At 46.6% G+C, this 9,388-nt stretch overlaps 1 long non-coding RNA gene across 2 annotated transcripts; it reads right to left on the minus strand.

The window, feature by feature from the left end:
* Window positions 1-20: 20 nt before the first annotated feature.
* On the minus strand, window positions 21-4,386 carry LOC106148438. 2 transcript variants are annotated; one of them, XR_001233884.1, is made up of 3 exons: window positions 4,116-4,386; window positions 2,016-2,118; window positions 21-103 (listed from the first exon to the last, which is right to left on the minus strand). It is a non-coding gene; the product is annotated as an uncharacterized LOC106148438 (long non-coding RNA). The 2 variants fall into 2 exon arrangements; XR_001233885.1 differs by lacking the exon at window positions 21-103 and adding an exon at window positions 743-775.
* Window positions 4,387-9,388: the final 5,002 nt, after the last annotated feature.

The following is a 9,388-nucleotide window of genomic DNA, read 5'->3' on the forward strand; positions in this document are numbered from 1 at the left end:
TGTGAGGTATGTTGATGGTAGTTGAATGGGAATTGCATTGAATCTGTACAGCAGCTTTGGGAGTATGTCTCATTGTATAGTAGTAAATCACACTGCCAGGAACCTGGATGGGGAGAATAATTCATCACTGTTCTTTTTCTCTTGCACTTCTTCTCAAGTTACACTTGGCATAAACACTGACAGTGAATTTACATCCTAACAGTCAATGCTTAAAATTTTTTTTTCTTGACCAATTTTGCATGCTTGTATCTGATAATCAGAATGACTGATCTGATCTGGGTGTGGTGGTGCACACCTATAATCCCAGCACTCCAGGAGGCTGAGGCAGGATGATCGTTGTGAGTTCGAGACCAGCCTGGTCAACAAAATGAACTGAAAGCCAACCTGAACTACATATGAAGATACTGTCTCAAAAAAGACCAAAAAAAAAAAAAAAAAAGAAAGAAAGAAAGAAAGAAAGAATGATCTGAAAACAACACTATGCAACACTATGCAGTGTAAGAACCATTTTGAACTCCTACCGTCTTGTATGGTGAAGCTCTGCATCGTTTCCAATGATTTTTTTTTTTAATGACTTGTTACTGTCTTTGATAGTTTTATCGCTCTTACCTTCTTGCATCTGGTGGACTGGGCAGCTTCGTTGAAGATGACAGTACGTAATATAGAAACCATTATTAATTCCTATCATTTTGTTTTGAGGCCATGTATCATTTTTGTTGTTTTGTGTTGTTTTGATTTTGTCTTCATTGTTGTTGTTTTGTTAGTTTTTTTCAATCTTTAAAATAGAAAAATATTTCTATCCTAATCTAGCATTATTGTCCTCATTTCATCTATTTTCTCCAAAAGTGCATGTAGCGGTCTAGTGATTTTCTTTCATTTCCCTCCCTCTTTTCTGATTTTGAAATTCATTTTAGAATTTTTTTTTTTGTAGTGGCAATCAAACTCAGGACCTTGCACTTGCCAGGCAGGTGCTGTGCCACTAAGCTATATCCCCAGCACTTGAAATTCATTTTAAAAACTCCTGAGAATGATGGAGACCACTACAAAGCAGCTCTGAGCAGGATTTAAATTAATCAATAGGCTTTCCGTGTTTACTTGTGAGTCACTCGTCTCTACTGAGGCCTGTAATGGTAGGTGAAGCCATGAGGCCTCAAAGGACAAGACAAGGCCACAGCTAGGGACACCTGGCTTCAACCTCAATTAACTAGATAGACTGTAGCTGCAGGCATCTCACTTCTGGGTGGAGGCCTTCCTGGAGATAACAAAGTTCTCCTAAATTAACATAATGTCTTACTTGGAGAAGCCCTTGAGCTGACTTCCAAGGTCCTTGAACAGCCTTACCATTCTAGGCAGAGTCCCCCCTTACTTCAGTATTCCCCCTCCCTTGTTCTCATAACTAAAGAAATACAGCCTACCCAGAAAAGTTCAAGGTCTTAGCCCCCAGAGAATCTCGAATTCTGTTAGAGGATTTGGAACCTCCTGGAACCGTAAAATCAAACCAGTTGACTCTTTTATTTAAGCCTTCGCCTGTCCACTCATTTGGGAGACTGTGGGCCTGATCAGTCTGCAATAACTAGGGGATAAAATTAACCCAATATGAGGATGTAAACAAAAAGCCAATAGTTATTACTTTATGTGAGAACTTCCACACATGTAACATGTGAAATATACAATTAATAAACTAGTAAGTATTATCAAACATTAACATCAAGTGTTAATTTTTTACTAGAATAATGGGCAATTCTTACTACGTAATTACCAGATCATTAAGTGGTAATCTCTAATTTATGGTCACACAATTTACCTTGTGGAGGATGACAGCATGCATAACTTGATGGCGATTCAGGTAATAATGAAAGTTCAATAGATTTCAGTTGGGAATTCGGCAGTACATTCTGGGTACCGCAGACAAATAACAGATGGTATGAAATGTGATACATTTAGCATGAAATGGTAAATTAGTGCACTGTTAACAACAGGGGTTTTTTAAATTTTTGAAATATATATCTGCTTACCTATTAGCATATGAAGTAGGGAAGTGATTTCCTGTGTAGAAGTAAAATTCATTTTTAGATGATGTCCCATCTGTTGTTGGTGCTGATTATCCACTCGGTTTTCCTTTGTGAATGGAAGCAGAACAAAATACATTAAACCTCTTGAAACAAGAAACTTTATTGCCATCTGCTGGGAAGTTATAAAAAATAGTGCAAGTGATAAATATTCCATCTTTTCCATAAGCAAAATAATCAATGCACAAAAACTCTCGGAATGATAGAGGCGAATTGTGTCCTCTTAGATGAGGAGCACTTGGACTGTGCCCAGCCTAGATAACCAGACTTGGCTGTCCCAATCCCAGCCACCTAGATTTAACTTTCACTGCTTTCAATCTTCTGCCAAAAGAGGAAATTTCTAACTGTCAGAACCGTCATGCCTCTGAATCCGATGTGCTCAAACTGTGGGTGGGAAAACAAGTGAGGGGGAGGTAACATACAACTCAGCCTCTACAGAAGGGTTGCCTAGTCTAACACGTCAGTGTGAGGGCTCAAGACTTTCATCACTTGCCTCAGGACAGAGGGTAGAGCTGTCCGGTCTCCTCAGAGCTAAATCCACTGGGCCTGCAGAAAGTGGAAGAAGGGGAGGGATTGGCCCTTTCCCTCCCTCTATCCCTTCCTCTCTCTCTCCTTCCCCTCTTCTGATATTGGGGATTGAACCCAGGACCCATGCATACAAGGCAAGAGCTCTACCACTGAGCTACATCCCCAGCCTTTTAAAATTTTGTTTGGAAACAGGATCTTGCTAAGTTCTCCAGAGTGGCCTCCAACTTCTGATCCTCCTGTTTCAGCCTCCTGAGAAGCTGGGATTTCAAGCTCGAGCCACTATGCCCAAGTAAGGCAAACTCTTAAAGGCAAAAGTTTTCTCTCTAAAGTCAGAGAGCTTCTGGATGAGCCAGCAGGATTTCCAAACAATGGCACTGTAAGTGGAGGAAGGAGAGGGAGCACTGTACATATTAGTTATAATGTGTCAGTGCCCAGGCACAAGCTTTCAGAAGAGTGACATTACCCTGGGATTTGGAGCTTGGAAATAACGGTCATAGATCTATTAATATTTTCTATTTCCAGAAACAGACAAATTGCTAGATGGCCAGGTGATAACAAATTCCCACCGCACAACCCTAAGTAGCAGAAGTAAATCCTCAGTGAATGTATTTCTCTAAACCCAAATGGCAAAGGTTAATATTATCAATAACCACTCCAGGTGCCCATGGGCCCAGCAATTCAAAGAGCAGCTGGTCCACCAGACCTGTCGCCCTCAAAGCTTTGTGTATGCACTGAGGGGGTAGAAGGAACTCTGGGGAGCACATGACTGAGTAGAATGGTGACAAGAAGACAGGGTATCAGCAGGCAGGGACCAAGAAGAAAGGCAGTCTGGGTAGGCATAATGGTCACAAACTGAGGGTACCATGAGGGGCACTCACAGGCACCAGAGACAGGAGAGAATGTCAGGACAGCATGGTGACATAGCCAGCAAGAAAGCTGAGATTAGGCAGGGGCCATCAGTTCTGGTGACTTCCGGGGTGGACACAAACACCTGACTGCCAGAAAGGAGAGGACGTGGGAGGAGAGGAAGTAGAGGAGGAGCGATGAGTGAAGCTACTCTCTCTCCTTTGGCTTTTTACTGTTTAGTGTGTGTGTGTGCATATGTGTGTGTGCGTGCGTGCATATAAGTATATATAGCCTAGTGAAAAATTGCTTTCTTGACTTCTAACAGCATAGACTAGTTTCTGACCTACTCTTTTAAAAAGATGTGCCTGGGTGAGGTGCTGCACGCCTGTTATTCCAGCACTAGGAGGCTGAGGCAGGGGGATCCCTGTAAGTTTAAGGCCAGCCTGGGTTCCATGGTGAGTTCAAGGCCACCATGAACTACACAGCGACCCTATCTCAAATTAAAAAAAAAAAAAAAAAGGATGTAATAGGAGTTGGTGAAAGCCTAGAAGTGGGGTGTCCTTTAGTAGCTGTGTCAATAGAAGGGGGCTTCATATTAGGGTTCTCTAGAGGGAAAGAATTAATAGAAAACATAAGGATATTTACACAGGGAGACTTATTAAGCACACTCACAGGGTGCAAGGTGAGAGAGCCCTGCAGGGCTGTTTGCGGCCAAAGAACCAGAGGGTCAAGGTGCTGCTCCACCTAAACAGACGGAAGCCGCAGGTCAAGAGGGATCAGGATACAGCGCCAGTCCAAGCTCGAAGGTCTGGAAGCTCAGGGGAGCACCGCAGTTGAGCATCCTGGAAGGCGGAAGAGACTGGAGACCCTAGCCCAAAGGAGATGGACAGGACTGGGCACTTTCTTCTTTCCCTTTCTATTCCTGCATGCTACCAGCCACCCACATCCGGGGCGGGGCTTCCCCTCTCCCTTTGACGGACTACACGTCAATCATCCACAGACACACCTAGAACTGCGCCTTACTAATATGCTGAACTTAACCCATTCAAGTTCTTGCGTCAGGACAGGCTTTTAGGCTACGAGAGTTTCTCTTCGTTTGTTCCAAGGGGAGCCGGTTAAGAGGAAGAGACTGAACATAAAAGATGAAGAAGGGAAATTACTGTAGCAGGTGCTGTTACATATGAAAGAGACAGACTCAAGGTCTTCGATATAGTTGATTACTGAAAAACGGAGAAGAGGGCTGGGGGTGTCAATCGGGGGTAGAGAGTTTTCCTAGCATGCAGGAGGCTTTGGGTTTGATTCCTAGAGAGAAAAGCGGGGAGAGAGATTAATATCTATAGCATAGGGTTGTTGGGGCATTGAGTTCATTCATATGAAGAACTACAACAGTCGTAGAGCTACTTACAGACGGTACTAAGTAGGCTTTGATGGTGATGATGACTAAGGCCAGACAGTAGGGAAGAGAGAAAATGGAACCCAGGCAGACAGAAAAAGGAGCCAGGGATGAGCCCATCAGACAGAAATAAGACCCAGGAGACGGCGCTCACCCAGAGAGATGGAGAAATGAGAAGGAAAATTCTGTACGGGGTGGGATGGGGTGGGGTAGAGAAAATGCTCAGCTAAGGGAGACAGGAGTAGGAAAAGACGCACTGGTGCCCTTAGCCCTTGGGAAGTGACCTACACTCCGGTCCTCGCTCTACCTATGCTCGGGACACACCTTCCCATTGAGTGAGGCATCTTGCGAGCCAAGAGGGTTGCTCCCTCGTCCTTTGTCCCCCCAGAGGGCAAGAACTCCACAGCCGGGTGCTGTCCTCTTCTGGTCGCATCATCCCAAGAACAGACAAGCCCTCAGACGACACGACACGCCTGATCCACAGGGTGGGCTGGGCAGGGCTTTAGCACGGGGGTCGAGGCGTCCATACGTGCGCGTTCGGGCCCCCTCGTGGTGCTGGCTGGCGTCGGGGTGGGAAGAGCGGGTCGAGGAGGAGTCCCTGAGAAAGGGAAGGGGTCCCCAAGGCGGGAAGGAGCAAGACCCTCTGGCTGCCTTTGAGGTCCTGCCTGGCAGCCGCTGCCACCTCCGCGCTGGCCACAGGGTGGAGCCCTGTCCCCGTCAAAGTTCCCGCCGGATCCCTGTCCTAAGGTCGCGGGTTTAGCCCCATAGTGCCTCTAAACAGGGTCTTTCAACCTCCGAGCCCTTTGGTAGAACTCGGGGAAAAGAAGGGAAAGCGGTGCGGAGAAAACCGAGATCCGAGGATTCTGTCCAGGGAGCAGTTTCCTCTCCGCGCTGGGGTTTCCTCCCGGGCGTCCCCGGGTGCGGAAGGCGAGGCAGCCCCCTGCCGGGCACGACACTCGGCCTCGGGTTTCCTTCCGAGGGCTCCTTTCCTGGCGATTTCGCGCCCGGCCCTGGGGAGGGCGCGCAGTCCTGCCTCGGCCACCGCGCCCCAGCCCCCGAGTGCGCGCGCCGCTTCGGACTTCGCGGACCGCTTGGTCCCCGGGCCAAGGTGAGGCTCCAGGTGGGGCTGGCGGGCAAAGTGCGTTCGGGGAGAAGGGCGCCTGGCTCGATGCCTGGGGCAGGGGGGTCAGGACGGAGGCTGCAGGTGGGCTCTCCAGGACCCCTCAGGTCACCCGAGCAGGGTGGGTTTCGCTTGTGCCTATGCCAGGAGCCCCGGTCCCGAAGCAGAGCCCAAGCTCCGGGCCATCCCCGCAGGGCAGCGGGGGACTCGCGCTTCCGGATCCAGCGCAGAGACCTGCTTTCTGCCGAGTCAGAGATAATGGACCCCATCGTGTCTTGAAATGACGGCATTACTCGCACAAATAGAACACAATGTTTGATTTGGCTGCATGTGTTGGTCGACTTTCCTCTCGGTGGAACAAAACACCCGACACCCTCAATTTAGAGGAGGGGAGGTTTATCTGGACTCACGGTTCAGTCCTGTTTATCAGGTCGAGAGCAGCAACAGCGTGGTGCAGGCACCTGGCTGGGAAGCTGTGCAACCCGGGGCATCCCGGAAGCTGAGAGAGAAGACAGCAGCTGGGGATAAGAATACAGCTTTCTAGGTCGCGCCCGGGGGACACACCTCCAACGAGGCTTTCAGCTGCTGAGTTTATGAATGGATGACTGCAGTGATAACTACAGCGCCTCCGTGATCCAATCACCTTCCACGCGAGACTTTGAGGGGCACTCAGACGTATACTACAACGCTACATTGACCTGTGTAAGAACAGTGCGGGGGGCGGAGAGCGTAGCTCAGTGATTAAGGGCGTGGGGGGCAGCTGTGTTCAATGTCCAGCAGTGGGTAAAACCAAACACCCCAACAAACGCTGTGGTTTAGTAGAAAGACAAAGGAATATGCAGCTGATAATTCCACGTTCCAGTTTTGACACCTTCTCTTTTAAGGTTTGACAGTGGTGATGAATATAACCAGGCAAAGTGGCCTGTGCCTATCCTCCCAGCCACTGAGGAGACTGAGGCAAGAGGATTTCTTGAGTCCAGGAGTTTGAAGCTAGCTATTGAGGTGGAGCAAACAGGTCAAAGGAAAAGGAGGAGAGAGGTGAGAGCTATGTTTAGTAACAAGACAGGTGCCAGGTGGTGGAGGCTGAACCCATGTCCAGTGTGGAGGATGAAGGGGAACAGATATTAACTGATATTTGGTTTATTGATGCTAGGACCCTGACTGGGACATAAAAAATAAAGCTCCCCAGTTCTCATTGGACCTGCACTGCACATTTGTTATAGATTTTTTCTTTTGAGTCTTCATTGGGCTGATTGACTGTGTCTGACTCCAACATTCTGTCTGTGGCACCCTGCTGCCTCCCCAGTGAGACACCAGGAGGGGTTCTGAGCAGAGGGGTTCTACAGACACTGTAAAATAGCAACCAGAAAGGGAAATAATAGATAAATAGATAGATCTTTTTAAAAAAAGTTCTCAAAGTCCCAGAATAAATCTTACAGGAATATGTTAAGCATTTGGTGTTTAGAAGTTCTTAACACAGAACTTGGCTCCCATAGTAATTGCTCAATAAAAGGAAGTCCTGTAAAAGGAAGCTGCTGGACCAGCAATGTGCTTAGAAGGCAATTAGTCATTGCATCGGTCAACTTTACCATTACTGGGACAAAATACAGGATACTCACAATTTAAAGAAGGAAAGGTTTATTTTAGCTCACGGTTTCAGAGGTTTCAGTCCATGGTCTTCTGGCTCCAAGGCAGAGGTGCATGACAGGAAGATGTGGTGGAGCAAAGCTGTTTATATCATGGTGGCTGGGGAGCAGAGCACAGGGACGAGCTCCAGGGAGAGAGACACCCTCCAAAGGCCCAGAATAAGCCACATTCTCCAATTGGGGTCCCCTCCTAACAGTACCTTCAGCTGTCAACCTCAATGAATTAACCCACTGGTACATGTAGCATCCGTATGATCCAGTCACCTCTCCAGAAGTCTCTTAATCCAATCAAGGTGATGATATTTACTGGCACCATTGTCAGTGCTTTCACTAGTTTTGTTAGCTCTGTGCCAAAGTGGTCAATGTTTGTAATTTTCTTGCTGACCACTCCTCTGATATGATCCCTGGATTTCACACCGGGACCTACAAAGCATGCTCTCTCTCACTTGGTAGAGCCCCCAGTGCCTGAGCTGGGACCTGAGAAGGTGATAAGGGGACTTTTCCATTATAGTTTTAAAATAATTCTCTTTCAAGATTAAATCATGTCAAATACAAAATGAGCAAAAACAATGAAGTTGTCCATTGGATTTAACAGTGTTCATAGGTATTTTGAAACATTTTCTTCAGAATTCTTCTTCTCTGGGAAATAAAGCATTATAGATACAGTGATAGCCCTCAGTTTCGACACTCTTACCTGCCACTATTATCCCTAGGGGAAGCCACTAATAGAATCTGTGATTGACTCTTGTGTATATTACACTTTTTTATACAGATGTGAAGCCAGTAGAAATAGATGACCTTTTCACAAAGGTCATTCTGCCATACATGTGCCTTCTCAGAGGCGCTTCTTAATGAGGCTCCAGCTCGTTTACTTGCGTGGATATTTGTGCCCCAAATTTTACAAAGGAAGACATTAGGGCAGGGTGTGGTAAGTGACCAGGTCAGTGACTGTTCCCATAGCAGGCATCTTCGTTACTTTTCTCATTGCTGAGACAAAACACCCAATGCCTACAGATAAAGGCGGGAAGGTTTATTTTGGCTCACAGTTTGTAGAGGTTTCACTCTGTAATTGGCTGGCTCCAAGGCAGGATGCCGTGGCAGAGGGGCCTGGCAGAAGAGAAAGAGGTCACGGCAGGCAGCCAAGTAGTGAAGAAGCAGGGAAGCACCAAGAGACAAGTGACCAAAGCAGCCCTCTTTCTGGCCCTTATATTCATTCTATACTCACACCCAAGGTGGGGCACCCTTAATCCTAGCATCTCACCATGAATCAATCCGAGCATCACAATCTCTAGATCTTGCCACCTCTGAAAAACCCCACCTGTGACTACATGAGGCTTTGGGGGACACCTAGACACAAGACGTAACAGCAAGGAACGGTTTTTCCATGTTCTTTTGCCCTTTTACTGCAAATACAAATGGTAAGAAAATTGGGACTGAGTTCTCATTGCCTGTGTCTTTTTTCCACAGTTTATGGATGGATTTTTGTAGGAGCAGGAGGTTAGGAGACATTCTTAAAGAGCTTTGAGTTTTTGCTCTGGATAGAATAAACAATCCTTATAGGGTTTAGATAGAGGAATATGTTCCTACCAACTTTTTTTTTTTTTTTTTTTTTTTTTTTTTTTTTTTTTTAGTGGTGGTACCAGGGATTGAACTGATTGCATTTTTACTGAGTTACAACCCTAGGCTTTTTATTTTTTATTTAGACAGGGTCTCACTATGTCACTAAGTTGCCCATCTGAGCTCAAACTTGTGACCTTCCTGCCTCTACCCCCCAGAGTGTTGGGAT

The sequence above is a fragment of the Chinchilla lanigera genome, unplaced genomic scaffold (assembly GCF_000276665.1).
Source record: "Chinchilla lanigera isolate Chin_1 unplaced genomic scaffold, ChiLan1.0 scaffold00021, whole genome shotgun sequence".
Lineage (NCBI taxonomy): Eukaryota > Metazoa > Chordata > Mammalia > Rodentia > Chinchillidae > Chinchilla > Chinchilla lanigera.